This window comes from Peromyscus leucopus, chromosome 12, assembly GCF_004664715.2.
Source record: "Peromyscus leucopus breed LL Stock chromosome 12, UCI_PerLeu_2.1, whole genome shotgun sequence".
In the NCBI taxonomy this organism is placed as follows: Eukaryota; Metazoa; Chordata; class Mammalia; order Rodentia; family Cricetidae; genus Peromyscus; species Peromyscus leucopus.
Window position 1 is genome coordinate 51,660,152 of NC_051073.1, and position 27,079 is coordinate 51,687,230.

Consider the following 27,079-nt stretch of genomic DNA (forward strand, 5'->3'; position numbering starts at 1 on the left):
GGTCAAGCCAAGGACCTAGTAAACCCTTCCCAGCCAACCCAGTGAGTCCGAGAAGGCTGCCTATGGCTTTGCCGAGATGAGTTTTCGTATCGTTTTTTTTTTTCCTAATTGTCCCGCCCCACTTTGGGGGGGGGCGGCGGGGGGAGGTTACCCTACTTTTATTAATTGTGATTTTGTTTTTACTGATTTATCTGGTAGTTTTTGTTTTTGTTTTTCAGAATGAAAGAGACATTGAGAGATGGGTGCCAGAAAAGTTCTGGGGGAGGATAGATTGGTCATAGGAAGGGTAGTGGGGACAAGAGGAAGGGTCCAAGGTGAAGCTAAGCAGAGTGGAGGGCGCCCCGCGAGTGGGAGAAAGCACTTCTGGTGTGGGCAAGGGAACGAAGTTGAAAGGACTGAGTCTAACGGGGAGCAAAGAAAGTAGGCGTTAAGGGGAAAATTGTCCTGGAGTTTGGGGGGACTGTGTGTGTGTGTTTTCCCCCAGTTTCCTTTCCAAGACTTTTTCTTTGCTCCCTTTCGCTCCTCCCCCTCCTCCCCGCCTCCTCGGCTCCCCTCCCCTCCTCGAGCGGTAATGGGAGGCTCCTAGGCAGGAGAAGCAAAAGAAGGAATTGTTTGCAAGTTCAGTCATCCAAAAAAGCGTCTTCCATATGGAGGGATTGGGTGCGCTGGGCGCGGCGTCTCCTGCCTTGTCCTCTTGCTGCGGCTGCTGCCACCAAGGCTCCCGCTTCCTGCAGCGGGGACCCTGAGCTGGGTTTCGCTGGTGTCAGCTCCGGCCGCGCTCACACACTCTCGCACCTCGTACTTGCCGTGGCCACCCAAGCCCTTCCTTCTCGGCCCCGCAACTTCTGGGTCTCGGGCTCCTTTGTTGCTCCGGCTGCGGCCACTCTCCCGTGGTGTGTGTCCCCGTGTGTCACCGCGCTGTGCAAGTGTGTCGGTGCTGCGCGGGGGGCCGTGTGGCCCTCTCCGCGCCACCACGCGGGACCCGGAGCCCCGGCCCCCTCTTCCCAGGCTCCGGCTGCAGGAGAGGTGAGTCATGTCACGGAAGTTTGTTTTCTTTTCATAAAAAGTTGTGTTTATTTGTTGGTTTGGGGATAGGAGGCGTGTGGGAGACGGCCGCCCGCCCCACGATGCCGACAGCTCCTGCGAGTGGTGCTGCCCGGCGCGGGCTCCAAGCGCTGGGCTGCGCCTCCCACTGGGGCTCCGAGCGCTGGGCTAGGGCCCGGATTTGGGCTCCTAGAGTCTGACTGGGATTCGGGCTTGGGGTTCAGTTGGGACTCGGAGTGTTCTGCTAGGGCTCAGATGGGGTTTGGATGCCGGGGCTGGGGCTCGAGCGCTGAGCTGGGCTCCGGTTTGAGCTCCGATCGCTGAGCTGGGCTCGGGCTTTGGGGCTCCGAGCGCTCAACTGGCTCCGGCTAGTGTCAGGGCCTGACGCTGCACGAAGTTCCCGGGGCCGCCACTGCTCGTGCTCCGCTGCCCGGCTCAGGGCCGCCGCGCCTCCTTCTCTCACCGGGTCTGGGTGGTTTTGCTCCCGCGGTTCCCGGAAGCTGCTCCGGTGGTAGGAGGGCGCAGACATCTTCCCAAACTTACCCCGAATTCGCGCTGACACTGTGCCCTGGCTGCCCAGCCAGGCGGTGGGAACAAGTCCACACTCAACACCCATTTGCCTCTTTGGGAAAAAGTTACCACCGGCGTTTTGAAAGGAAAAATCCTAAATAAGGGACCGAAGGAGACCAAAAGCTAAACTGCCCCCCCCCCAAAGAATCCCCTGGGCTGGACGGTGGATGGGAGATACTGAATTGGCACCCAGAGGTGTTTGTGGGGCTGAAGGATCAGCAAGATGGGTGTGAGTGAGTGAGTGTGTGTGTGTGTGCGTGTGTGTGTGTGTGTGTGTGTGTGTGTGTGTATGTATGTATGTAGTATCCCACTGGGCTTGTGGTCTGGGGATTTTGTTTCTGTTAACTATGAGAAGGTGGGGGGGGGTGTTGACTGCTGGGTTTGGAAGGGCCTGTCTGTGGTGGGAGGCAGGCAGACCTGGGGGGTTTAAAGGAGCCTTGGAGGTGGTTTTGTTGACATGTGGCGATGACCCAGGCCAGGGCCCTTGAAACAAGCGTGGTGCTCCTCTAGAGATGTGGCACTTACGTCTAAGAATACGCAAATCACATAACAGCAATCCCAAACAGGCACTTTCTGGGTGTGGCGAGGTGTTCTGGGCTCTCCTAGCCCTTCCCTGGCAGCTCCCTTCCCATAAGCTTCTGAACTGGAGTTACCTCTTACTGGATGAAGTGACAAGAATGTTGTTTCTGGCCCGTGTTGCGAGCACATTTTTATCACCTTGCTCTTTGTTGTACAGAATTTTGTAAGCACGGACCTTTAATGAATGTAGCTTTAAAATTCTTGAATATGTAAACACTTCTGATTTATTCTACCACTGGGTGCTAATTCTAAGCAAGTAGCCCAGAGTCGGCGAGGATTTTCTTTTCTTTCCTTCTATTTTGCATATCTTTGGTTTGGCCAATAAGTCTGTCCCCACTTTTTTTTTTTTTTTTTTTAAAGAATAGTGTGGAAAACATTAAAAACATCCCGTTGGACCAACGTGAGGGGCTTGGATGCCCATCTATCTGGATGGCCTGTTTCTTGAGCTTTAAAGAGACTCTGAGGCGAGGGGTTGGCCATTTTGAGGTGTGTAACAGGTTTCCCAGGAGCACTCTGAGGTCTTATAATTGGCCCTTTTTAATGGTCTCATAATTGAGACCCAGAAGGTTCCCATGGTAATCTGGAAGCACTCTGGGGTCAGCAGGACAGAGTTGGGGTGGAAATAGCACTGGGGTTATGATTTCCCAGCTGGATGAGTTTTTGGAGTGAGTTTATGCAAAGACGGGGGGGGGGGGGGGGGGGGCGGAGGAACTTATAGTTCTCTCCCTGTGCCTCTGGCTGACACTGCCAGCCCTTGTGGAGACTGAGGATTTGTCCCTTCAGGAATTGGTTAGAGGCTGTCTCTACCTGTGAAATCCAAGGACTGAGATCTCAGACACTGCCCCTTTGACCCACTTTTATGATATCTCAGAAGCACAGCATTGCAAGAGACTTTCACTCAGGGGAAGAGGCCAAATCATGGGCAGTTGGAAGTGGATGTTGACAGAGTCCAGGATGGGCAAGTTCTTGGACCACAGCTGGGGAGGAAGAGTCCAGGGGAAAACCATGAGAGGAACCTGCTTAGCTGCTAGCTGGTTGGCCAATTCAAGATAAAGGGTGTAATTTATGTCCCTTTCCATCCTCCAAATGGTCCAGAGATTTTACTGTCTTTGAAGTGTTTTTTTTTTCCCCCAGTGGCATGAGATCCCTGCTCTCTTCAGAGGCCTCTCTGTGGTTTCCATGGCCTGACATGAATAGGAGATTATTCATGAAGTAATTCTGTTGACTTCCTCACGGGCTCCTGGGGTTTAAGAAAAGAGGGCAAGAAGTGAGCCCGAGGATCATAGTATTCCAAGGGCCCTGGGGGGTCTGGGTTCAAATTTCAGCAGTCACTGATAGGCTTAATGACTGGGGTTTTGTCTGGGTCTTTCCAACAACAGCTGAAGACCCAACTGCACTAGGTAATTACTGTCTAGTATTTTCTGGTCTCCGAATAAGAAAGAGTTAACCGGGCTTCAAAAGATGTCATTATACATTGGGAGTTGGCTTTCTTTCCTCCATACTCTAAGCTCCCTTGTTTTGGGGGAGGGGAATGGAAATGGAAGAGGGAGAGGAAAGAGTGATAGGCTTCCATTTTGAAAAACACATTGACTTTAACACATGTAATTCCGTGTCACTTCTGCATTCACCAAATATTTATGATGCTTCAGACACCAGGATAGGAACTTCCTTCTCCCAGGAAAGTCAGTTTTCTTCATCCAAGAGTAATTCCCCTTGGTTTTTTATTGATTATATAAACAGCTACTACTACTACTCATCACAAAAAAAATGTTTTGATAATTACCCATAATCCCATCCTATAACCAACTTCTCGATTTTCATTTGTCCATATGTACTTTTTGCAGCTGTGATATAAGTGTTGAGTATTGTCACCAGACATCTCTGAAGTGTCTTTATAATTTGACCAAAGACTCACAGAAAGTACATCTATCCCATCACACTGCTGTTGAAGGAATACACAGACAAATGAACAAGTGTTGATGGAATAAATTACATCCTAACTATGCTCTCCTATGGGGCCCTAACATGTAATATTTTTATAATTGGTGAGCTTGAATCAAATATTTGGAGTAGGTGAGCTGGTAGAGCGTGTTTGGTTTGAATCTCGAAATCCGTGCTTACAAAAGCTTTCCCAGGGAAGAATTTTGGCTCTTTGGATCCCTCAGGGTTGGTTAGGGTGGGGAGGTGGGATCCAGGCAGAAGCTCTAAGGATGTCTCAGGCATTTCCAGCACCGGCCCTGAGATTCCAGGTACCCTGCCTCCAGCTGCTGCCCTCATCTGCCCTGCATCCTCACCGTTAGCCTCCTTCTTCACTCTGGTCCCATCTCCCTTGCTCTTTCTTTTGTTTATGTTGACATCCCCTCTTCGGTCCCATTACGACCATACTTGACAATCCCCACTGCTCACCTGTCACCCCCCTCACCACGACCCACCATATTATTCATCCCGTGGAACAGTCCCTTACCCAGTTTGCCACTCAGCTTTAAAATGGCTCCATGACTAAGAACACTGACTGGTCTTCCAGAGGACCCAAATTCAGTTTCCAGCACCCACATGGCAGCTCACAACTGTCTGTAACTCCAGTTCCAGGGAATCTGACACTTTCATACCAATGCACATAAAATAAATGATAAAAAAAATTCAAATCTCTCAGCCTTTTTATATGTGCTCCATCCCACTTTGTGATACTAATACCTTCTGCTCTGGGTTGACCACATATTGCTGACCATTAATTTCTGATGAGTTTATTCTTTGTCTCCTACCCTGCCACCCAGGGCCCCGTTCTTATTAAGTATGAGGCCTGCTTATATATTTTTAAGAAGTACTTTATGAATGTTAATGAATGAGTACTGCTGGATGCAAAGATAATGGTTTTATAAAATATAATCATTGTTCTTTATTGTTCATGAATTCTAGCAAGGAGGTAGGTAATTGGGAAATGAAAGAGGCCTGTGATCTTAGGAAAAAAATTTTTTCTTCTCTTTTCTTATCCATAAAATGGATTAATAAGGGAGTGCTGTGGTGTATAGCATGGCACTTAGAAACAGCAAGGACTTCAGAACACTCTCTATTCCCATTGTTCGCAGGGTGAAACAGCTCTCTTTGGCTTCTGTCTGGAAACAGGCTTCGTGGACTCCATGGCCCATGAAGTCTTGTCAGCATCCACCTGAGGGTAGCAGGGAAGACGCAGAAGACATAGGTGAGGTTTGCTGCTCATTGTCTTCTCTCTCTAGCCTGCTGAGTCAGCTGTTTCTTCATGTTCTGTTACCACTGAGATGGCAGGGTTTCTCATCCATTCGTTCTGGAAGAGTCCAGCTTCAGATGGAAGGTAGAATTCAGGTTGTTCCTAGCAGCTCATACACTCTTGTAGGCAAAGCTTGTGGTGGCCATGTGAACCCCCTCTCCCAAGGCAAACCTTGTCAGATATGTTGGAGACAGATCATTAACCAAGAGATTTAGAGTCTGAGCTTGCTGTGGAGAAGTCCTGCGTAGGTTTGGGTGAGGAATGCCAAGTGTTTATGTCTCTGTCAGTGGTATCACTGTGAATGCCTTGTGGTCTGATGTACCAGGCATTGTTTATCTCACAAAAACTGGAGGGATTCTGCTTCTTACTGTCTTCTAAAATATAGCTAGGGAATAACTTCTCTTTTCCTAATGACGAATTTGGCCTTATCTTCAAAGGAGGCCTTTGATGTTTGGGACAGGATTATTGGGCAGAAAGCAGAAATCATAGCAGTAAAAATGCACAGTGAATTCATTCCAGTTGCCAGAGAACATGTTGAGAAAGCAACAGAGAGTGCAGGGTAAGCAGTCCTGACGAAAAGTAACCCCAAAGAAGCCAAGCGCTGAGAAATGTGGCAAAAGAACATTCTTCTTCTCAAATGAGTTTGAACGACGTTAGGCAAGAGGAGGGTGAGGAAGCGTGGCCAGGCTGGAGCCTCCATCCTTTCATTGCCTTTTCCTGCACACATGCTCTGCCCCTGGCATCATGGCATGAGCTTTGCCAGCTTTCTTCATGAGTCCGTCTCTAATGTTTGCTGGGAGAGTCCAGAGCATCCGGCAGTCCGTGGCTGGCAGGAAGGGAAATGCAGAGCAATCCCAATGTTAATGCATCAGCTAAGAAGTACTTCCTGAACCAGGGGAGACAAAAGCTCAGACTGAGTCAAAGCCAAAGACTGAGCCAGCAGTGCAGCAGTCCAGAATGTTCTTTTGCATCTGCCTGTGTGAGCTGTTCCCTAGTTTCTTTCTGAAAATTCATTTTTTTCCCTCTGTGGGTGATTAAGCATGCTTGAGATGTGAGATACTAAAATCAAAGTATTTCTCTTTGCATTTTCTTTTAAGAGTTTCTGAATTGAAAGCAGAATCTCTTGAGTCTGGTTCTCGGACATGTTTCTAAGATCAGTCACTGAATATTTTTCAGGGGGAAAGGGATGAGTAGATGATTTTGTTCTTCTCTTAACTCCATCAGAGTTCTCTTGAGAATTAGAGAAACGTCTGATATGGTGGCGCACACCTTTAATCCCAGCACTAGGGAAGCAGAGACAGGAGGATTGCTGTGAGTTTGAGGCCAGCCTGGGCTACATAGAGACACCCTGGAGAGAGAGAGAGAGAGAGAGAGAGAGAGAGAGAGAGAGAGAGAGAGAGAGAGAGAGAGAGATCAGAAAACATGCTTGAATTTAGCATTTCGCTCAATGGTTGCATTTGCTCTCTTCCATATCTCTGGATATATAAACGTCTGTAGTAGGTTTAGATGACTCTGAAGTCTGTCTCAGAGTAGCAGGTAAGGGGAGATGTATTGTAGGGGCAACCAAGTCACTGAGCTTCACAGTTGCCCCCAAACCTCCTGGGCTCCCAAGAGATGGACATCACACAGGGTGGGAGGTAAAGATAGATGAAAATGGCTGGCCTCTGGAAGACCCCACCCAGAAAAGGCTAGACACGGAGTCCTGAAGAAAGCCCCCCCCACCGCTTTCCCTGGCTCTGCCAATATTTTTCCAGATTAGTCTAAGCCAAGGGCCTTTACTAGTCTGTGCTTACCTAACATTTTAATCCCAGCAGGTTTATTAGGTATGGGTCACAGTTAATTGGAGAGGAAAATTGGGGGGTTCTGGGTTTATTGGTTTTCCATGAAAGCAGAGGCTGCCCTTAATTATCTCACAAATCACCTCTCCCACGTGAGGCGCTTTCTGAAGTGGCTGCCATCTTCCAGCAGTTACAGGAGCAGCTTCCCTGGTCCACTCAAGGGAGGGCGCTGTGTTAACATGTCAGTGAGCACAGCGCCCCCTTTCGCAAATGCAACCACATAAAGTCATGGCTGTTCACGGCTGTTCACCTCTGTCATTATGAAAAGGATGTTTTGTAAGCGGGCAAGGATTCTTGTACACTCATTTGCTGTCCTGCAGCTGGGAGTCACATTCCCGGGTACCGCCACCACCTAGGCAGGTCTGCAACCCGTCCTTCAGACCTTGAGACTCCTGGTGGCCTGCCATCTGTAAGGCCCCCCGTCAGGCCAGGTGACAACCCAGTCAGGTGATTTTTCTTCTATAGGCTTCTGTTGCAGACACAGAGGCTGGGACAGCAGGCTGGCTCTCACCCTGCTGGACTGTGGCAACTTGCCAGCTGGTTCCAGTGGGTGGTCCTTGACAATAAAAGAAGGGGGGTTGGGGGAGCTTAGCCCTCCTCCCCAGAGGGGAACAACAAGGTGGCCTTCTATAGGTGGGCTTTACACGGGCGGCCAATCCCCTTGTCACAGACACACACCACTCAGGTCTTGAATGTGGGAGAAAACAATTGAGAGGCTTGTCTGAAGGTGGTATTGTCTGGTGTTCGTTTCGTTCCCCTGCTTCCACAAATGCAGCCTTGTGTGTAGGTACAAGGGCATGAGCCCACACGAGCAGCAGGTACCCTTCACGAAACAAGGCAAAGATTTCCTTCTCACTCCTCAGAGACGCAAACCCCACACGGCTTCCTACTCCACCTTTCAGGGAGGCAGCCGTGGACAAGGGGCAGGGGAGTAGCCTGCTCAGTGCCAAGAGGCAGCAGCAGCGACTGCCTTTGCCTTTTCCAGAGATGGAGAGTTACAGTTGTTTACAGAGTGCCTACTGTGTGCCAGGCCTCGGCCCAGCACTCCATTGTCCATGCGACCCTCCGGCAGTCCTGTGAAGACGGACCTCATCTTCGTACTTTGCGGGGATAAGGGAAGGGAAGCCTAGATGAGTGCATTGACTTGTTTTGGTCTCTTAGCGGATAAGCAGCAGAGCCAAGATTCCATTACAGTCCGCTAACTCCCAACACTGTCATTTTAAAACAAGTAAAGCAGCAAACATGCTCTTCCCCCAAAGCAAAGCCCCTTGACTTAGGAGTACTTTTTTTTGTAACTAACTGCAAATAAGGGGCAGGTGGGATCCTTTACAAGAGTTGCCTTAAATGCCATTGGTACAAAACCAGAGTCACCGCTGGAGGAGCGTGTATCTCGGCGCTAGGGATGCCAGGCTCTGTGGCACAGCCAGTGTTGGATTTTGTAGGCAATGGTGAGAGTCTCATGCACATTGCATTTCATCTCAGAACATGTTTCTTGAGACGTTCCCCTCCCCTGGGACACTGTCTGAATCGCCTGGACCTCAGCTCCCCTGCAGCTACCAGATGATCCTTGCACCTAGGATCTTTGCAAGTCTAATCAAGCAGGTCTGCCATTCCCCTCAGTCGGGTGATGGGGAGAGAGCTGTTTGGCCTAGCAGACACTCTGACTGGTCAGGAGGAGTGGCAGCTTGTATAGAAAAATACCCCGGGGAAGGAAGCAGCAGCCTTGACAGACAGGTAACTGACGGGAGATGGTTCCTTGCAGGCAAATATTCAGAAGGCAGCCAGCAGAAAGGATTGGACAGGCACTTACCTGCAGGAGTGCTAACACCCCACTCCCTACAGGCTTAGGATTGCGCTGGAAGTTCTGGTGCAGAGAATGCGTAGTTAGTTGCTCCTTTTTTCCCCCATTCTTTTTTGGTGGGGGTGTGAGATCTATGAGTATGTGTGGATGGGTATTTGCGTGGAGGTGGATATTTGTGTGTCATGGTGTAAATGGGAAGGGCAGAGGAGAACTTTGGGTCCTGGCCTTCCCCTTCTATCTTGTTTAAAGCAGGTTATTTTTGTGGTCCTCTGCTGGGTACCAGGCCAGGCTACCGCACTGAGCTTTACCTGGGCTTCTGTGAGCCCAATTCAGGTCCTCATCCTTGTGTGGTGAGCAGTTTGCTTAATGAGCTACCTTGCTAATGCCAGTAGTTGCTTATGTTCCTCGTTTTTTTCTTAAACAAACAGGGGAAGCCTGAAGCCACGATATTCTGGTTGTGGAGAGGCATGGATGCCTGGGTTTACAATATAGCAGTGTGATGGGGTGATGAATGGCGGGTTTGAGACCACAAGTTGCTTCTTCTCCCTACTTACGTTTGCAGGTGACCTGGCCCAGGGGACAGGTTGAAAACGGCCCACTGGCAACTGAAAAGCCCCAGCTGTCACATCTGTGCTTACCCACCTTGAGTTCAAAGATAAGAAAATCCAGGGCTTTAGCTAGAGGTTGGGCTGGGCTCAAGGGATCTTCCTTTGTGGGTGTGCTGGCTTTCCTGTGCAAGACTCTGAATGGAAGGCCGTTCGATCAACCTATCAGAATCTCTCTTGGATCCTTCCAGACCACCGCTCTGTCCCTCCGCCCTGGGAAAAGGCAGTGAAGGGTCTTAGGGTCGAACAGGAGCTGGATTGGAAAAGAGCCTTTGCAACAGAAATCTAGGCAGCGTCTTTCTTTGTGAAAAGAAGGGACAGCCTTCCTGCTCAGGGTCTCTGCCCTGCCTTGGCTCTGTCTGGAAAGCTCTTCCCCAAGTCCTTCCCTCATGTCTTCAGAGTGCTTGCTCCCCTCCTGCCTCAGCCTGGGACCCTTATTCAAGCAGCACGTCCACCATCATTCTCTCTCTTCTCAGACTAGTTCATACTTCCTCACCACTGTCAGTCACTTCCTCACCACTGTCAGTCACTTCCTCACCGCTGTCAGTCACTTCCTCACCACTGTCAGTCACTTCCTCACCGCTGTCAGTCACTTCCTCACCACTGTCAGTCACTTCCTCACCACTGTCAGTCATTTACTCACCGCTGTCAGTCACTTCCTCACCACTGTCAGTCACTTCCTCACCGCTGTCAGTCACTTCCTCACCACTGTCAGTCACTTCCTCACTGCTGTCAGTCATTTACTCACCACTGTCAGTCACTTCCTCACCACTGTCAGTCACTTCCTCACCGCTGTCAGTCACTTCCTCACCACTGTCAGTCACTTCCTCACCGCTGTCAGTCACTTCCTCACCACTGTCAGTCACTTCCTCACTGCTGTCAGTCATTTACTCACCGCTGTCAGTCATTTACTCACCGCTGTCAGTCACTTCCTCACCGCTGTCAGTCATTTACTCACCGCTGTCAGTCACTTCCTCACCGCTGTCAGTCACTTCCTCACCGCTGTCAGTCACTTCCTCACCACTGTCAGTCATTTACTCACCGCTGTCAGTCATTTACTCACCGCTGTCAGTCATTTACTCACCGCTGTCAGTCACTTCCTCAGCACTGTCAGTCACTTCCTCACCACTGTCAGTCACTTCCTCACCACTGTCAGTCACTTCCTCACCACTGTCAGTCACTTCCTCAGCACTGTCAGTCACTTCCTCACCACTGTCAGTCACTTCCTCACAGCTGTCACTTCCTCACTGCCATCACTTCCTCACTGTTGTCACTTCCTCAGCGCTGTCAGTCATTTCCTCACCACTGTCAGTCACTTCCTCACCACTGTCAGTCACTTCCTCACTGCCATTACTTCCTCACTGTTGTCACTTTCTCACTGCCATCACTTCCTCACTACTATCACTTCCTCACAGCTGTCACTTTCTCCATCCCTGTCACTTCCTCACCGCCATCACTTCCTCACCACCATCACTTCCTCACTGTTGTCACTTCCTCACCACCATCACTTCCTCACTGTTGTCACTTCCTCACCGCCATTACTTCCTCACTGTTGTCACTTCCTCACTACCGTCACTTCCTCAGGGCCATCACTTCCTCACCACCACCACTTCCTGACATATATTTAATTACTCACTTGGATATCATCTCCTTCTCTGCAACTAGAGAGAAGCATGGGATGAAGACTTTGTTCATCAAAGCCCTTCTGTGTCTAGAAAGGGTCTGGTATTCCCCACCCCACCCCCACCTCATCTGCAGGACCCCCCTCAAAAGGCATCTAATTAAGAGTTGCTAACAATGAGCCCGGCAGTGGTGACACACACCTTTAATCTCAGCACTCAGGAGGCAGAGGCAGGCAGATCTCTGAGCTGGAGGCCAGCCTGGTCTACAGAGTGAGTTCCAGAGACAGAGAAATCCATGACGCCCAGAGAAATCCTGTCAGAGACAGAGAGAGAGAGAGAGAGTTTCTAACAATGAAATATAGTCAGCCCTTGGTAGTGACAGGGTCTACAACTATGAATTCAATCAACATCAGATTGGAAAATTTTTTTTTGGCTTTTCTTTTTTTAATTAATTAATTTATTTTTTAAATTACACTCATGATATTCATTAATTACACTCATGATATTAATCACATTTGTGGTATTCATAGATTACATTCACAGTATTCATTCAAATATATATATATATTAATTTTATATTATTATTTATATATATTAATTTTAAATGCCAAATGTCATTCCTTGAAGGGGGAGGAGGTCTTAAATACAGGCTTACAGCACAATGGTGGAAAATATTTTTAACTGTCTCTGTACTAAACATGTGCTGCCTTTTCCTGTTATTCTTCCTGAAACAGCTCAATATGTCAACTGTTTACAGAGCATTTACAGTGTATTATTATAAGTGATCTAGAGATGATCTGTATATATATGGGAGAATTAAATTAGATGCAAATACTGTGCACACTACTTTATGTGAAGGACTTGAACATCCACTGATTTGGGCATTCTTAGGTAGATCCTGGAGACGATTATAATTATCCATACAGGCAGTGCATTCAGGGGCTAAGCTCCCTGTTTTACTCTCCTACCTCTCGCCCCTCTCCAGAAAAATCGAGCCTCCAGGGCAAGTGGAACAGGGAGTTTCCTTAATAATTAAGTCCTGTACACTTTGAAAGCCAGGAAGTAAAAAGGACACGCGTGGCCAATTGAAACGGAATCTCAGGCAGGCAGAACTAATCTTTCCCACACTTGAAATTAGCCAAAATACCAGTGCTAATGTCCCTGGAATGGGCGTGGGGGACTGGCAGAGAGACCTTGATCTCTGTGTTTCAGTCAAGAAGAATCATGTGTCCCCTGTGGAAGTCCCTGTGGTGGGGGGCTTGGGCCTGGCTTCCCTGTGTGAGGAGTGCCACCCACTAAAACTCATGACACCCACTGCAGCCTCACTCCATAGAAACTTGAGGTTTCACTCTGAGCTGTGGCCACTTACCCTTCCTTGTGTCCCAGAAGACGTCCTACAGCACAGCACATGCCTCTTCGAGCAGTCACCACAATGGCTGCCATTAGCCTAGTCTTTTGCTTGACCAGTGTCTCCTTCCCACAATACACTCACATCTCAGGTTCTAGAGAGTTCCCAATCAAAACAAGACTTCATTTCACACCAAACCCGTGACATCTGCATCTCTCTTCAGAAGACTGCTTGACTCCAACCACGTTCTGTCTTAGTTTTTCATGACTGACAGAAGAGCAGAGGTAATCACTTTAAAAGAAGGAAAGGTTGGGATATCATTTGTTGCTTGCCTTGTTTGTTTGTTGACAGTTTCTTGATTTTTAGATTGTGATCAAATGTCTCCATCACTTTGGGCCTGTGATGAGGCACTATCATGGTGGAGAGTCTGTCATGGAGGAATGCCGCTTACGTCATACCCCAGATAAGAAAGAGAAGGAAAGAGATGAGGGTCCCAATAGCCACTTTAAGGGAATGTGTCTAATGACCTAATGTCCTTCTATGAGGCTCCATCTTATAAGGTTTCATCACCCTAGAAGCTCCCTGGACTGATTATTAAACCTTTAACCTATGGACCAATGGAGAGGGGGTAGGACGCAAAATTAAACAGTTACTTAGATAGCCACTGTTATCATTTCCCTCCTCCTTATCATTGTATCATTTATACTCTGAGCCTCGCCTGATTTGCTGACTTTAAATTATCTACAAGAGCTCATATTTTGGAACATTTGACTATTTAGAGAGTTTTGTTAACTGACCGTTGGAATTACATCAAACTGAAATATCAAACAAATGTCATAGTAAAGGAAACAACCAACAAAATGAAGAGACAGCGGACAAAATAGGAGAGGATAGCTTCCCCTGGCCACAATAGTTAAGATGTGGGGTCAGCCTAGGCGCCTCTTCACAAATGAATGGACAAAGAAATATGGAACACATACAGAAGACAGTATTATGCAACTGTAATGAAGACCAAAACCCTATCAGTTGCAGCAATAGCTAATGAAGGGTTGGGCTGCCTCCTAGCCCAAGAGATCCAGAAGGTTCCAAGGCTACATACCTTTTCCCATCCAGACCTGAGAAACCTGCCGAAACCAGCTTGGTGGAGATGTTTGTCTTAACTGACTGGACTTTGAGTGGGTAGGAGTTCCTCAGGGTTGGTGAAGGCTTGAGAAAGCTTGAGAGTGTCTTGCCATGGTTATCCTATTGCTAATAAAGCATTTTAAAACCATTGCTTTCTAATCTAAAACCTCAAACAAAGATAAAGGCAGAAAAATAGTATCACAAACACTGTGTAGCGGTTCTCAACATGGAGGTCTTGAGACCCTTTCACAGGGTCAAATATCAGATATCCTGTGTATCAGATATTTACATTATAATTCATAACAGTAGCAAAATTACAGTTATGAAGTAGCAGCAAAAATAATTTTATGGTTGGGGTCACCACAACATGAACTGTCTTAAAGGGTCACAGCGTTAGGAAGAACCACTGACTTCGAGGGATATTTTAAGTTTATTTTCTCTCTGCAAGTTTGGTAACTATCATCTAAGACACTAGCAAGCAATAGACAGAAACACGAAAAAAAAAGAGCAGACAGATTTTATCATGTGCCTAAAAGTACTGGAGATGAGGCTCACTGAGGACAAGATGGATGCTGACCGCATGTAGAACTTAGTAAAGAAGCGAGGGGGTTGGCTTCCAGAGGAAGGAGATAGCCCACCTGGGGAAAGGTGAAGGATGTGCATTTGGACAGGGACTATCTCATGCAGATAAAATCTCCCAGGTCACAGCCACCTGTGCTCATCTGTGCCTGAGCAGATGCCAGTGCCCCAGCCAGACACCCCCCCCCAACCAGCCTCTGCCAGCCAGTCCCCTAGCCAGCACCCCAGCCAGTGCCCTGTAGCTGAAAGTTTTCCTGTGCTAAACTGCTCAGCCGTTAGCTCAGGCTTATGACTGACTAGCTCTTACACTTAAACTCAGCCCATTTCTGTTAATCTATGTGTCGCCACATGTTCCATGGTTTTACCTGTGTGCCATTACATGCTGCTCCCTGGATGGCGGACTGGCATCTCCCGACTCAGCCTTCCTCTCCCAGAATTCTCCTTCTCTCCTTATCCCCCCTATACTTCTCTCTGGCTACTGGCCAATCAGCATTTTATTTATCAACCAATCACAGCAACACATTCACAGCATACAGAGCAACATCACCCATCAGACTCCTCCACCCAGCGCCCCCAGCAAGTCCCCCAGTCAGCCCTGTTGTGGTGAGGCACCAAGCAGAAAAAGGCCTTGTTTGCATCTGGTTACTAATGTAAACGTGAGCATTTCCTTTCTGCAGAAGGGCATCTCTTGGCATGGCTGTGCACACCCGTAATTCCAGCCCTCCAGAGGCCGAGGTAGGATGGTCAGCTGTTCCAAGCCATCCTAGGCTATAGAGGAAAACAAAAGCAAAAGAAAAATAAAAACCAGGACAGCTTTTGGGAGGCATTCCTGTGTCTGTAGAGGTCTGTAGTTTCTCTGGGTACCTAACCTGAAATATGCCAAAGACATCTGTTTGGAGTTGGAAATTTTTTTCTCTCCTCCTCTTCACAAGGATTCAGCAATTATCAAGATAGAAGTTTTTCTTTTCTTTCTTTTTTTTTTTTTCATTTTGATTTGTTTGTTTTTTTGTGATGGTGTTTCTCTATGTAGCCTTGGCTGTCCTGGAACTTGCTGGCCTCAGACTCAGAGATCTGTCTGCCTCTGCCTCCTTCTCAAGTGCTGGGATTAAAGGTGTGAGCCACTACCGCCTGGCGGAAGTTTTTCTTTTCTTGTCGTATTACCCCACTGTCATTACCATGCTCTGTGTGAGTGGGGCAGAGGTGGATGCTACCAGGCTTCTTATTCCAAAGCAGGCTATGATTGTCTTATCATCTCCTGGCCATGGCGGGGCACTCAGGTTGGATTTGCCGTGGCGTGGCACTCAGGTTGGATTTGCAGTGGCGTGGCACTCAGGTTGGGTTTGCAGTGGCGTGGCACTCAGGTTGGATTTGCTGGTGGCCTGTGCTGCTGTACTTTCAGTTGGTATCCCTTCTCCAGAAGCTGAACTCTTCCTTCAGAGCTTGAATGGCATCTTTGAAGGGCCCAGGATGTAGCTGGCGTTCTGTGTTGAGTGACTTGTGAAGCAAGTTAATTCCAGGAGACAGTGGGATTCCACTGGGTGGGTATAAGCGGAGTGAATCCTTAGCTCTCCATGTTTTGGAGAAAGTGTAGATAATGGTAACACCGAGGTGGGGTGGGCCATTATTCCAACTCTAGGGCATATTGGGCAGGGCTGATGGAGCCTCAAAGATCCTTCTGGTTTCTGGAGCAGAGCTGTTTTTCTGGTCCCCAGATTCAAGCATCTGGCTTCAGGCCCTGGAAGAGATAGTGCAGGGTCCTAAGAAGGAGGCTCTATCCCTGACCTCTTTTGGGGGGTAGCCACAGGCAGCATGCGGGCTGTCTGTACCCACCGAGAGTCCTGTGCCATTCCAAGACTGCTTGATTCATTCTGGAATTGCCAAGAGAGGATGAGCGAGGAGCAGAGTTCCTCCCAGTGTTAGGCCCAAGGATTTGCTTCCTGAAGGCAGTGAGGCCACTCTGAGCTGCTCTGAGGCAGGGCTGAGTGAGTTGGCAATTAAAGTGAATATGGTAGGGTGTTGGAGAGACAGGAGAGGTCCCACTTCAAAGTTCTTCCACCACATCCGACCCTACATCCACATAGCAGGCAGAGACTGTGAGGGTACCAGAGACGGGTGTGCTGGCTCCTGGGGCAGTCTTCAGGTCCTGAGGTTCAGCAGCCGGCCTGGCCCTCCCCTCCCCTCTCTGTTGGGTGTTTTTCAGCTTAAAGTCCCAGCCTGATTCTCTCCTCCCGTGCACGCATGATGCGCATGTGTGTTTAAATTTTTGTTCTTGGCAGAAGTTAAGACACAACATGGATTTGGAAGCAGATGAAACCAGTCTGGGTATATGTTGGGCAGCAGGCAGCTTCATTCCTGGAGTGGGATGGACTCTGTTGCGGGGGTGGAGGTTGTCTCCTCCTCCTCCCGTGGGGACCAGGAAGGCCTGGGGCTGATGGGAGGCTGTTAACCTTCTGGGTTGTCAAACAGGTGTTCCAGCGGGGCCCAAAGGATATGGGACCCTTAGATACACTTCTTAGTGATCTGTGAACCCCTGGATTTCTCCTTTTTGCCTTTGTTAGGGGTATCTCTCTGGCTTCTTGGGTTTGAAGGGCAAGCATTCAAATTTACGAATGCTTTGGAAAAGTCTCTTCCCTACTAACATCTCCCTTGGTTCTGAGCCTCCATGCTCCCAGCAGTAAGCAAACGGCCCCGTTAGGTTCAGAGACCAGCTCGAGGGTCTCCATCTTGAGTCCCAATATAGGTGACTTTTGCAGCCGGGCATCTTCTTGGATATTTATTTCTATGTGATGGAAAGTAACCAGGAATCTGGAAGTGCCTGGCAGCCTCTGAGAACTTCAGTGTAAGCCTGAGGACCTGGGTTCGATACCCAGAATCCAAGTGACAATACCAGGCCTGGTAGTGTGTGTGTGCCTGTAACTCCAGCACCTGCGAAGCAGAGTCCGGAAGATTTCCGGCTATTCTGTTGAGGCTAATTGTTGAGCTCTAGGCCAACGAAAGACTCTGTCGTAGGAGGAGATGGCATTTTAAGGATGACATGAGGTTGTCCTCTGGTCTCCCCATGGACACATGGACCAAGCACACATGCTCTCTCATAAAGAAATTCAGCCAGGGACTGGAAAGATAGGTGACTCCATGGTTAAGAGCACCTCCTGCTCTTCCATAGAACCAGGGTCCTCTTCTCCACACACTTACAGGTGGCTCACAACCAACCTCCTGCAATTCCAGCTCCAGGGTATCCCGCATCTTCTTCTGGCCTCTGCTGGCACCCACACACATGTGTACAGACACACATACACATAATAAAATACATAAAACAAATCAACTTGTTGTTGTTGTTGTTGTTGTTTTTGTTTTTTGAGACAGGGTTTCTCTGTGTAGCTTTGCACCTTTCCTGGGACTCACTTGGTAGCCCAGACTGGCCTCGAACTCACAGAGATCCGCCTGGCTCTGCCTCCCTAGTGCTGGGATTAAAGGCGTGCGCCACCACCGCCCGACTTTTTTTTTTTTTTTTTTTTTGGTTAAAATCAACTTTTAAGATGGGAAAATTAACCTTAGTTTTAAAATCGTAAAAAAACAAAAAAAAAAACAAACAAACAAACAAAAAAAAAAAACGTCTTTCAAACATTACGGTAACGACTTTGTACCAAACCCCTCTTGCTGGTCATTTTGTCTCATGCCAGAGCTTTCCTTGACGACATTCTTTGCGAAATGATGTGGATGTCTGTGCTAGAGACCTCCACACAGGGTTCTCAAAGCTGGCTGAATGAGGCAATGGGCAGAGTTGAAAAGCCTGTTACGGATGTGTCCCCGCCCCCCCACCATCCTCTGCCTAAGGGGCTGCCTGGCATTTCTGTAGCCATGAGGCCTCTGCCTGAGCAAGCTCCAGTCTGTAACATGGGTTGGGAAGACCGTCCACCTCCTGGAGTTGTTTAGAGGTGAGACAAGGTCACATGTGTGTTTGAGGTGGTTGCTTCATTTTTTTAATTCAACAAACAGTTAAATAATTGCCTTGGCTGTATGTTAAGATTGGTAATTTCTTTTTAACCTAAATACGTGCTTTAATCGCATACTGCTTATCATGAAAACCCAGTTAATTACATCTACTAAATCTCAATGACACTCATATTACAAATCAGTAGGAAATCAGTGATTTGACACAAAAAGGCAGTAGTTTGTTTGTTTGTTTGTTTGTTTTGGAAACAGGGTTTCTCATAGCCCAGAGAGGTGAAAATGACCTTGTTCTTATGACCTGCCTGCCTCCAGTCAGTTTATTAAATTACTCTGTGTATTCTATATACCTAACACGCTTTCCCAAAATATTATCTTTTAATGATCAGTAAGCCTAAATATAAATTATACTTTCCATTGTATATAAAATGTGAATGCACACAATGATGTAAGCACCTCAGATACATTACACAACCAGTTATTACTGGTGGTAAATTGTGTGTGACAGTTTTAAGAGGGGTCATATACTCCTTTGTGTAATTACTCAAATACGTGGGCTAAAGGTGATATGGGTTCAGGTTTAGATTGTATACACCAAAGGGTAATTTTTGAGGCATCGCTAGTATTAAAAATATCAGGCATTAAATTGCAGGGTTTTATTTGAGGGCGTGTTGCTTAAGCTATACCCCGCTGCACGCGTGAATGCAGATAGTATGGTGGATCAAACGCAGGGCTTCATGGAATGCCAGCCATGTACTTCACCCACCGGGCCACATTCTCAGCCCCAAACTTGATCTCTAAATGTTAGTTTGCTCAGTACGACACTTTCAGCAAAGTAAGTGTACATGCTATATTTTGCATGACTTACTAAGGAAAGGAAAGGTTCTTAGAAAAAGGCTCTCTAAAGGCAGTTGAGAATACTAAGAAGCCTGCTGTCCACTTTGGCAGGGTCTATGTCTGTGCTGTGAGAGGGCAGCAGAACCCTGAGCCACCGAAGATGATGCTCATAAGTAGATCATAAGGACCCACTGTTGGAACCCAGCACAGCAGACCATGATGTGACAGTGAGACAAATAACATTTGGAGGTCCAAGGGATTATTGGGAAACAAGGCCAACGGGTCTAGGGGAAATTGAAAACCAGTGATGACACAGTAATATTTGGGGACAGGCTTCTTTCCAGATGTGTCTTTTTAACGATGAAATTGATCATATAAACCTGCTTTGACTATTTCTGATGTTTCAAGTGAAAAGTACAAATCTCCTAATCTTCAAATATAATCTATATCAAAATTGTCTCTTGACATTTTCCTATGATACCCCAAACAGCTACATGCCGCACATTCATTTGTTTGTTTGTTTGTTTGTTTGTTTGTTTGTTTGTTTGTTTTCAAAATGAACTCTCCAAGAACCTCTTAGGTTGGTCAGCATGTCCAAAAATGTATTAGGCAGAGGTCCTCATCAGCAATGGTACTCTAAGAAAAAAAATGGCACTCTCAAATAATTCCCCAGCTGTGGGTCATGTAAGTCCAAGCTTGTGGTTACAAACTCAGTGCGTACTCCATGTTGGTGATTCATGCTGTGTAACAGCAAATTAAAGGTTCTGAAATGCCTGCAGTAAAGAACTCTGACTGGATTTTCATACATAGCATTTCCCTAGATTATTTTTGGTATGGGTCTGTAACATTGTTTAACATTTGGTAGGGTTTCGGATTGTCTTAGGCAGTACTCACCAACCTCCCCGCCACCACTGTCCTCCACTGCCCACCCATCTGTAACCTGTGGTAGAGGGAAGAAAATCGCTCATCTGTTTGTGTCATCAGCAAATAGCCACTGTGTTCCCGTCGCGAGCCACGGACTATGATTGCTACCAGGTGTCTAACAACAGGCAAGATGGCAGTGTGTCTGCCTCGGAGACTTTCACTGTTTCGGGACCATTAGTCACACCCACAGGGGCTGGCTGCTCTGCCCTGTACCTGGGAATGGCAGGCGGGCTGCAGGGAAGGTGATAGGCGCCTAGGAGCTGGAGACTGGAAAGAGCCCACCCCCTTCGCTCTTCCCATCAACACCTTACTGCAGTTCCTCCCGCACTTGCGCACTTGCTCCTGCGTAAACAGTGGCCCCTGGTCCAGCTGCGAGCCTCCCCGTGTTTGTTTTCCCTGCATGTGCCAGCCTCGCAGTGAGGGCTCAGAGCTTCATAAGTTGTGGAGAGCTGGCAGGGGTGAGGCGGGGTCCTCCAGCAGAAGGCAGGGACTGACTGACTGGCAGATGGACCGCGGCCTGCTTCCCATTTGCACACGGGTATTTATTTAAATTGTAGGCAGTTTAAAGGAGCTTGGTAATGGAGAAAGGAAAGATTGGAGGTGGGACACGGGACTCCGTGTGTGTATGCTGCGGGCAGGGGAGGGAGGCTGGGGGGTGTGGAGGGTCAGGGATGTGGTGAAGAAAGTGGGTTTGAAGAAGGTCAGATGGGAAAGTAAACTGCCATGCTTCTAAAGCATGGCTACCAGCCAGAGCCGCAGCTCCAGTGTGTGTGTGTGTGTGTGTGTGTGTGTGTGTGTGTGTGTGTGTGTGTGTGTGTTGTGTAAGGTGTGCATGTGTGTGTGCGTGTGTGTGTGTGTGTGTGTGTGTATGGTGTGCATGTGTGTGTGTGTGGTGTGTGTGTATGGTGTGCATGTGTGCGTGTGTGTGTGTGTGTGTGTGTGTGGTGTGTGTGTATGGTGTGCATGTGTGTGTGTGTGTGTGTGTGGTGTGTGTGTGTGTATGGTGTGTGTGTGTGCATGTGTATGTGTGTGTGTAATGTGTGTGTGTATGGTGTGTGTGTGGTGTGTGTGTGTACATGTGTATGTGTGTGTGTATGGTGTGCGTGTGTGTGTGTGTGTGCGTGCGCGCGCGCGCGCGCGCGCGCGCGCACGTGCCTGCCTGCCTGCCTGCCTGTCTGTCTTTAGGGCAGAGAGTGTACACAAATAGAATTTTGAGGATGGGAATTAATGATCCTATTGAAAAATAATCAAATTGCAAAATTCACCATCCATTTCTGCATCCCTGCTTCTCACTTCCTTTGTTTTAGAAGCTTTACTAACACAATCTGTATTTCCTTCACTGTCTCAGGATGGGATAGATCTTATGGTTCCCTACCAAACCAGTTCCTCTACAAGTTCGGGACAGGGGGAGAGGAGCACCATCTATCTTGGTGTCTTCCGCAGCTCGGCCATTTCGCCCTTAGGCGTAGCTCTTCACTTGAATCCTTCAGATGTCCTCCAAGCATGCAGAGACTTGTCGGCATCGGCGGCGGAGTGAGGGGGTTGGGGCTGGTTTTGCCTGGCCTTTGCCTGAATCGGCCCCAGCACCAGATAGGACTGATGGTCTTCCCTCAGTCTGGGTCACAGAACCTGAGAGCTTTTTGAGTCATGGGAAAGGTTTCTGTGTGGGCCTTGATGCATGGGTTAGCTAATCATTGTGCGGAAAAAGCATAGGAAGTGACTTCAGGCGACAGGGTGATGATTCCGTTGCTTGACCAACAGTGAATTCACATCTTTCCAATCTCCCAAAGTCCCCCGCATGTTTTGGATGACTATAGCTCTCTCCAGCCATAACCTAAGTCATGATTGGCTGGTTCAGCAGGTGTTTTCTAAATACCTAGAGACGGATTATGGCTACAGATGCCGGTGTGGATAAGAGCATCACCACGGTTGAGTCATTGGTCTAGCCGGCAGGGGAACATAAAGAACTGATTGTGTGAAGGGTTCCACAGGAAAGAAGAGTCTAACCACCGGCTGCAGAATACCTGACATGCCTGTCGAATGAAACCAAGCGTCCTCAAGCATCTACTACCCTTTGTTCTCCTCCTCCACATCCTCTCTCTCCACCCACTCCACCCACCCCAAGCTTGCAGTGAACAGTGGGAAGGCCTGGTCCTGCCTGGCTTCCCCACTGGAAAAGGGCCACAGTGAGCTCGAGCTCGGGAACCAAATCCCTGCGGGAAGATAGCCATAGGACTTTCCCTTGTCCTGTTCAGGCTCTGCTTGTGCAGTAGAAGCCCCTCTCTTGGGAATTCTCCAGATCTGAACTTCATAGGCTGTACTGCCTGGGAGAACCTGGGAGATGAGGCTTGCACAGCTTAGCAGACATTGGCTGAGCACCTGCTTACTGTGTGCCAAGGAGGAAAGCAAGTTGTGTATGTGATAAAGGGGAGGCCCGGGAGACCCTGCCACACTGACTTCTGTTATAGGTCCCAGCTTTCATCCTGGGACTGTCAGACTTTGACTCTCCTGGAACTGGGTAAGGGATGAACATGGAGGATAGAAGGAAGGCTTCTTTGGGGATTTATGAAAAAGGCCATATTTGAGAGCTCCGTGGCACACACATATGCACATATGCACACACGCACAGGCAGTGACATGTATTCACATTTCTACTACTCTTCTGATGCCTTTGCTACTGGTGCTGGTCCCCGCATTTAGCAATTAGTGAGATCCAGTTTATCTTGTGACTCACCTTTCTGGAGGCCATAATGCTGCATTTTAACTTGGGCATAACCAAAATATGTCAGGGCAGAGGCTTGCCTTGTTTTTCTCCATGTCCCCCTCAGCCCTCTGTACGGTGCCTGCAGCTTCTGACAGGTTGGCTGGACTGTACTTAGTCATGCCCAGTGCCTGCCCCAAGGCTCTACCGTTCTCAACAGGAGTAACTTGTGCTTGCCAGCATGGGATAGATCACCGCGTCTCTGTGTGGTCATTGAACAGGATGCCGTTGCTTTTCTGACTCCACTTAGGAACCAAGTCCCGTTGTCCTTCCGTGTGGTTTGGAGGAAACACCTTCCTTGAGGGCCTGCATATGGCTGAGTGCTAGCGTGCTCCTAGGAGAATTTCCTGGGATAAGAGCACCCTGGTTGGGGGGCCTCATTTTTATTAGGCGGTTGCAGTGGAAACTGTGTTGGACTTGCTCTGAGCCTATGTGTAACAGTAGGGGTTTAGCTCACACACCGCTCCTTTTGCCCTGAACGGTGGGACTTGCAGCGTTTAAGGTCTGCTTTAAGTGCAGGTCCTGGGAAGGGTTGCTTTTCACCTTTCTTTCCTTTTTTTTTTGACTCTCCAGGCTAAAAAATAATAGCTTTTCCTTTGTTGTTTGTCCACTCTAAGTGTCAGATGATTTTGAAGTACACGTACTTCTTTCCAGGGACTACAGTGTTTGAACTAACTGAGTGATGTGCTGTGGCGGATAGTCCTGGCCACCTTCAGTATTTAGAAACATGTAGATGGGAAAGAGTGGGTGTTTTTCTTTGTGCCAGGGTACCTTTCCCTGTGCCGTGTGCATTGGCTACGTGAGGTCAGAAGCAAGATCCTTCCTGGAGCTGGGAATAAATACTGCAGAGAAGTTCCACGTATGTTTTCCCCGCTGCAAACACCACCTCAGAATTTCTGGTGCCAAGTGGCCTGCTGTTGGATGGGGATATCTTCTCCGTTCTCTCTGAACAAGTAGAGACACTCTGTGGAGAAATTATGGTCATTAATGTTATTATCATCATCAAGAGTGTGCAGAAAGGACATATGCAGGAGGGGGGAAGGTTGCTAGCTTATGTTATAGGAAATGTTGATGAGGCCTGGGTGAAGACTAAGCATTAGAAACTAATGAGAATTTGTCCAGGGATTCCTTCCCTACACACACACACACACACACACACACACACACACACACACACACACACACACACACGAGATGAAATACGGTTTTTGTGAGGTTCTGTAAATCATGCAGAATGCATTGCTGTTTCCATACCATTCATTCCTTGACCTTCAGCGCATGTGTGAAGAAGAGCAATGATATCTATCTTCCATCGCATAACTGTATAGGGAGGGTTACAGGCACAGAGCAGGAGCTGCACATTTAATGGGCCCGGAGTTGTGAAAAAATGCGACATGTCTTTGGTCTGAAATGACATTAATTGCAAATCCCACCAGGAGGCAATGCCACTGCATGAAATCAGATCTCCAGGGACTGATTTCGGCAGAAAGTTCACGACCCCGGCTCTCCAAATTGGCTGTGTGACTGCTGGGCCCAGGCTGCTTTTTACACATTATCTCATTCATGGTTTTCAGTAGCTCATCAAAGTCCTCAGTCTCATTTTCACAGGGAGGAATCCAAGACTCAAAGAGATTAAATAACCTGAGGTTATCTTACAGGGCCCTTCGAGGGTGGAAAGGGTAATGCCCATGCCGGAACCTCGGGTGGAACATTCTTTAGTGTTGACCCTAAGTCCCAACATTGTCACAAGCGGAGGAGCTTTTTGTCTACAATACAAATTTAAGATGAGCCCTAACGTCCTTATGCCATAAACTGTCATGAAGGGTTTGGGCGAGGCATCCACTTGGGGACAGGAACATTCCTGGGTGGTGGAGATGAAAGTGATCGTGGTCATGAAGCACCCAGGACTGGGCTAAGTACATCCTAAGAGCTCGGTTTACTGAGCTGACTTTCCCACGTCCCTCTTCTCATCTTTCTTCCCCTCCCTGTGCTCTTTTCCTGAACCCCTCAGGCCCGGACCTGTCCTTCTCTTTCTGACTCAACAGCTTTTGTATTCCTCCCTCTCCCTGCCCTCTCTACAAGCCTCTTTTAGCCTGAAGCTGAGGGCACACTTACAGCAGCGCAGGCAGTTACCATCTGAGATCAGATTATACCCAGTCCTGCAGCAAGCCTGGAGCTTCCAAAGGGGAGGGAGGGAATGCAAATGGCGGCCACAGAAGCTCCTTGATGGGCACAGGCCACAGGAGCATCTGCTTGGGTGCAGTCTTGTCCTTAAGGAGCATACAGCCTCCATAGCACTCAGCGGTTGGCGACACTGGTTGAGACCCTTTGATGTTTGTTCTTCAGCAAACTCCCGAGTCCCCAGATCCCTCTCAATGTTCCTCCTCCACCATAGTCTTCTAACTGGACCAAACCATTCCATTCAGCAAACAATGAGTATGGCCATGAGGCGTGTCAAGGAATACGAGGATGCATTCGACACATCCTGGCCTTGGGGAGTTGATAGTCTATGTCAAGGGCTACAGACACACACTCATCAAACCTTAGAAATCACCATGGAGTGTAACAGGTGTGCAAAGTGCTTCAGAAGATAGAATGAGGGGCAGTTGTGGGAGGCTTCATGAAGGAGAAGGGGGAGGCGCTTGAGGGTGAGTTGTTTCTCTGGGATGAAGTGAAAAGGGAACAGTGGTTCAGGTCAAGGATCAGAGGGTGAAAATGCAATTTGCTGGGATTAGAGAAAGTGGGAGGAAGTCATGGGAAAGGTTGACTTCAGGCCAAGTGTGAAGAACCTGGAAGGCTGTATGCCGCCTTTGAACTTCATTTAATCATTCTTAGTTGGGGAGCTATCAAAGTGGGTATGTTCACCCATTTCCTTCCTTCCTTCGTTCTTTCTTTTTTCTTTTTAATCTTTTTGAAACTGAACTCAAAGGGTTAAAGCATCACTCATAATTCTTCATCTTTGCGTCACCTGATGATTTTCTATGCGCCTTCCATGGCCTCACACAGATGCTCACTTTTACTAAATGGGATCTGCGTTATTTTCTCCTTTTAGAAACAATTATCTTCATGTGGCTACTTGATCTTCTTAATTATGATATTAATTGCTAAATCCGTGCCAGAATCATCTGAATTATTATGCCTAAACTTCTTACATGAAGCTTTGGAAAATGAAAATCCTGACCCTGAGGTTTACCTTGTGTGTGATGGCGGACGAGGTGTTTAATCACCATCCATAAATCCTCAGCAGGCTGATCACACCGACCTCATAAGACATTGTGGAGTGTCAGAGCAACCGAGTTCTGAGTGCTACAAGACACTTCAACAGTAGCTGCCCTGTTACTGTAATATCGTTTTGTTTTGTTTTGAGACAGGGTCTCACTATGTAGCTCTGGCTGTCTTAGAACTCACTCTACAGACCAGGCTAGCCTTAAACTCAACAGAGATCCAGCAGCCTCTGCCTCCCAAGTGCTGGCCTTAAAGGAGTGTGCCACTATGCTTGGCTGTTCCGGTCAGCTTGGTATTCTAGAAGGAAGGTAGGAGAAGACAAGGCAAGAGAGTGTGGATGCTTGTAATCTCAGCACTCAGGAGGCTGAGGCAAGAGGACCACTTGGTTGAAACCAACCTTGGCTTTATAATGAAATGTTAGGGAAAAAAAAAAAAAAAGATGATGAAAAGAGAGAACCAGGAACCAGGGACGAGGGACCAATCCAATCCAATGCAGTGGCCACTTGTCGGTGCAAACAAGCATCATTTGTTGAAATTTGGACATATTGTTAAGCAACATTAGTAACTGGGACCTCTGACCCTTCCACACCTAGAACCTTTCAATGGAACCATGGAGGGCTTGGAATGGGTCACAGACCTGGCACCCGGGAGCAGTAGTGCCATTGGTTTTAATAAGGGTATGTTGTTGGGACTGAAGTGACCAGGAGGCAGGGGATGGGCATGATGGGATTACATAGGCATTGGTGTCAAGATAAATAAATATTAAACACCGCCCACTCACCCACCCACCCGGTCCTAATGTGTGCCGGCTCCGGCTTCCGCAACATGTGCTCCTCTGATGTGTCCATGCCTTGCGTACCTCTCAACTGCCCTCCCCTCTACCATCCTCTTCCTCACCCCCAACCTCCTTAGGTCCAGTCTTTCCAGCAGCCCAGGACCCTCCAGATTAGAGCTCTCTGGGGACCAGCCCCTTTTGAAAGGAAGGAAAAGAGAAGAAAACCAGAAAGCAAGTAAGGAACAGGAGAATGAAAC

The 27,079-nt window shown here is 48.1% G+C and overlaps 1 protein-coding gene across 3 annotated transcripts in view; it reads left to right on the plus strand.

The window, feature by feature from the left end:
• Positions 1-939: 939 nt before the first annotated feature.
• Boc (BOC cell adhesion associated, oncogene regulated) overlaps positions 940-27,079 on the plus strand; it is a 73,340-nt gene continuing 47,200 nt past the window's right edge. For 2 of the 3 annotated variants that reach the window (XM_028872080.2, XM_028872082.2), the window contains exons 1-2: positions 940-1,026; positions 5,280-5,392. The gene's annotated coding sequence lies outside the window, so the exon portion shown is untranslated. The remainder of the gene's footprint in view (positions 1,027-5,279; positions 5,393-27,079) is intronic. The other variant, XM_028872081.2, reaches the window with a different exon arrangement.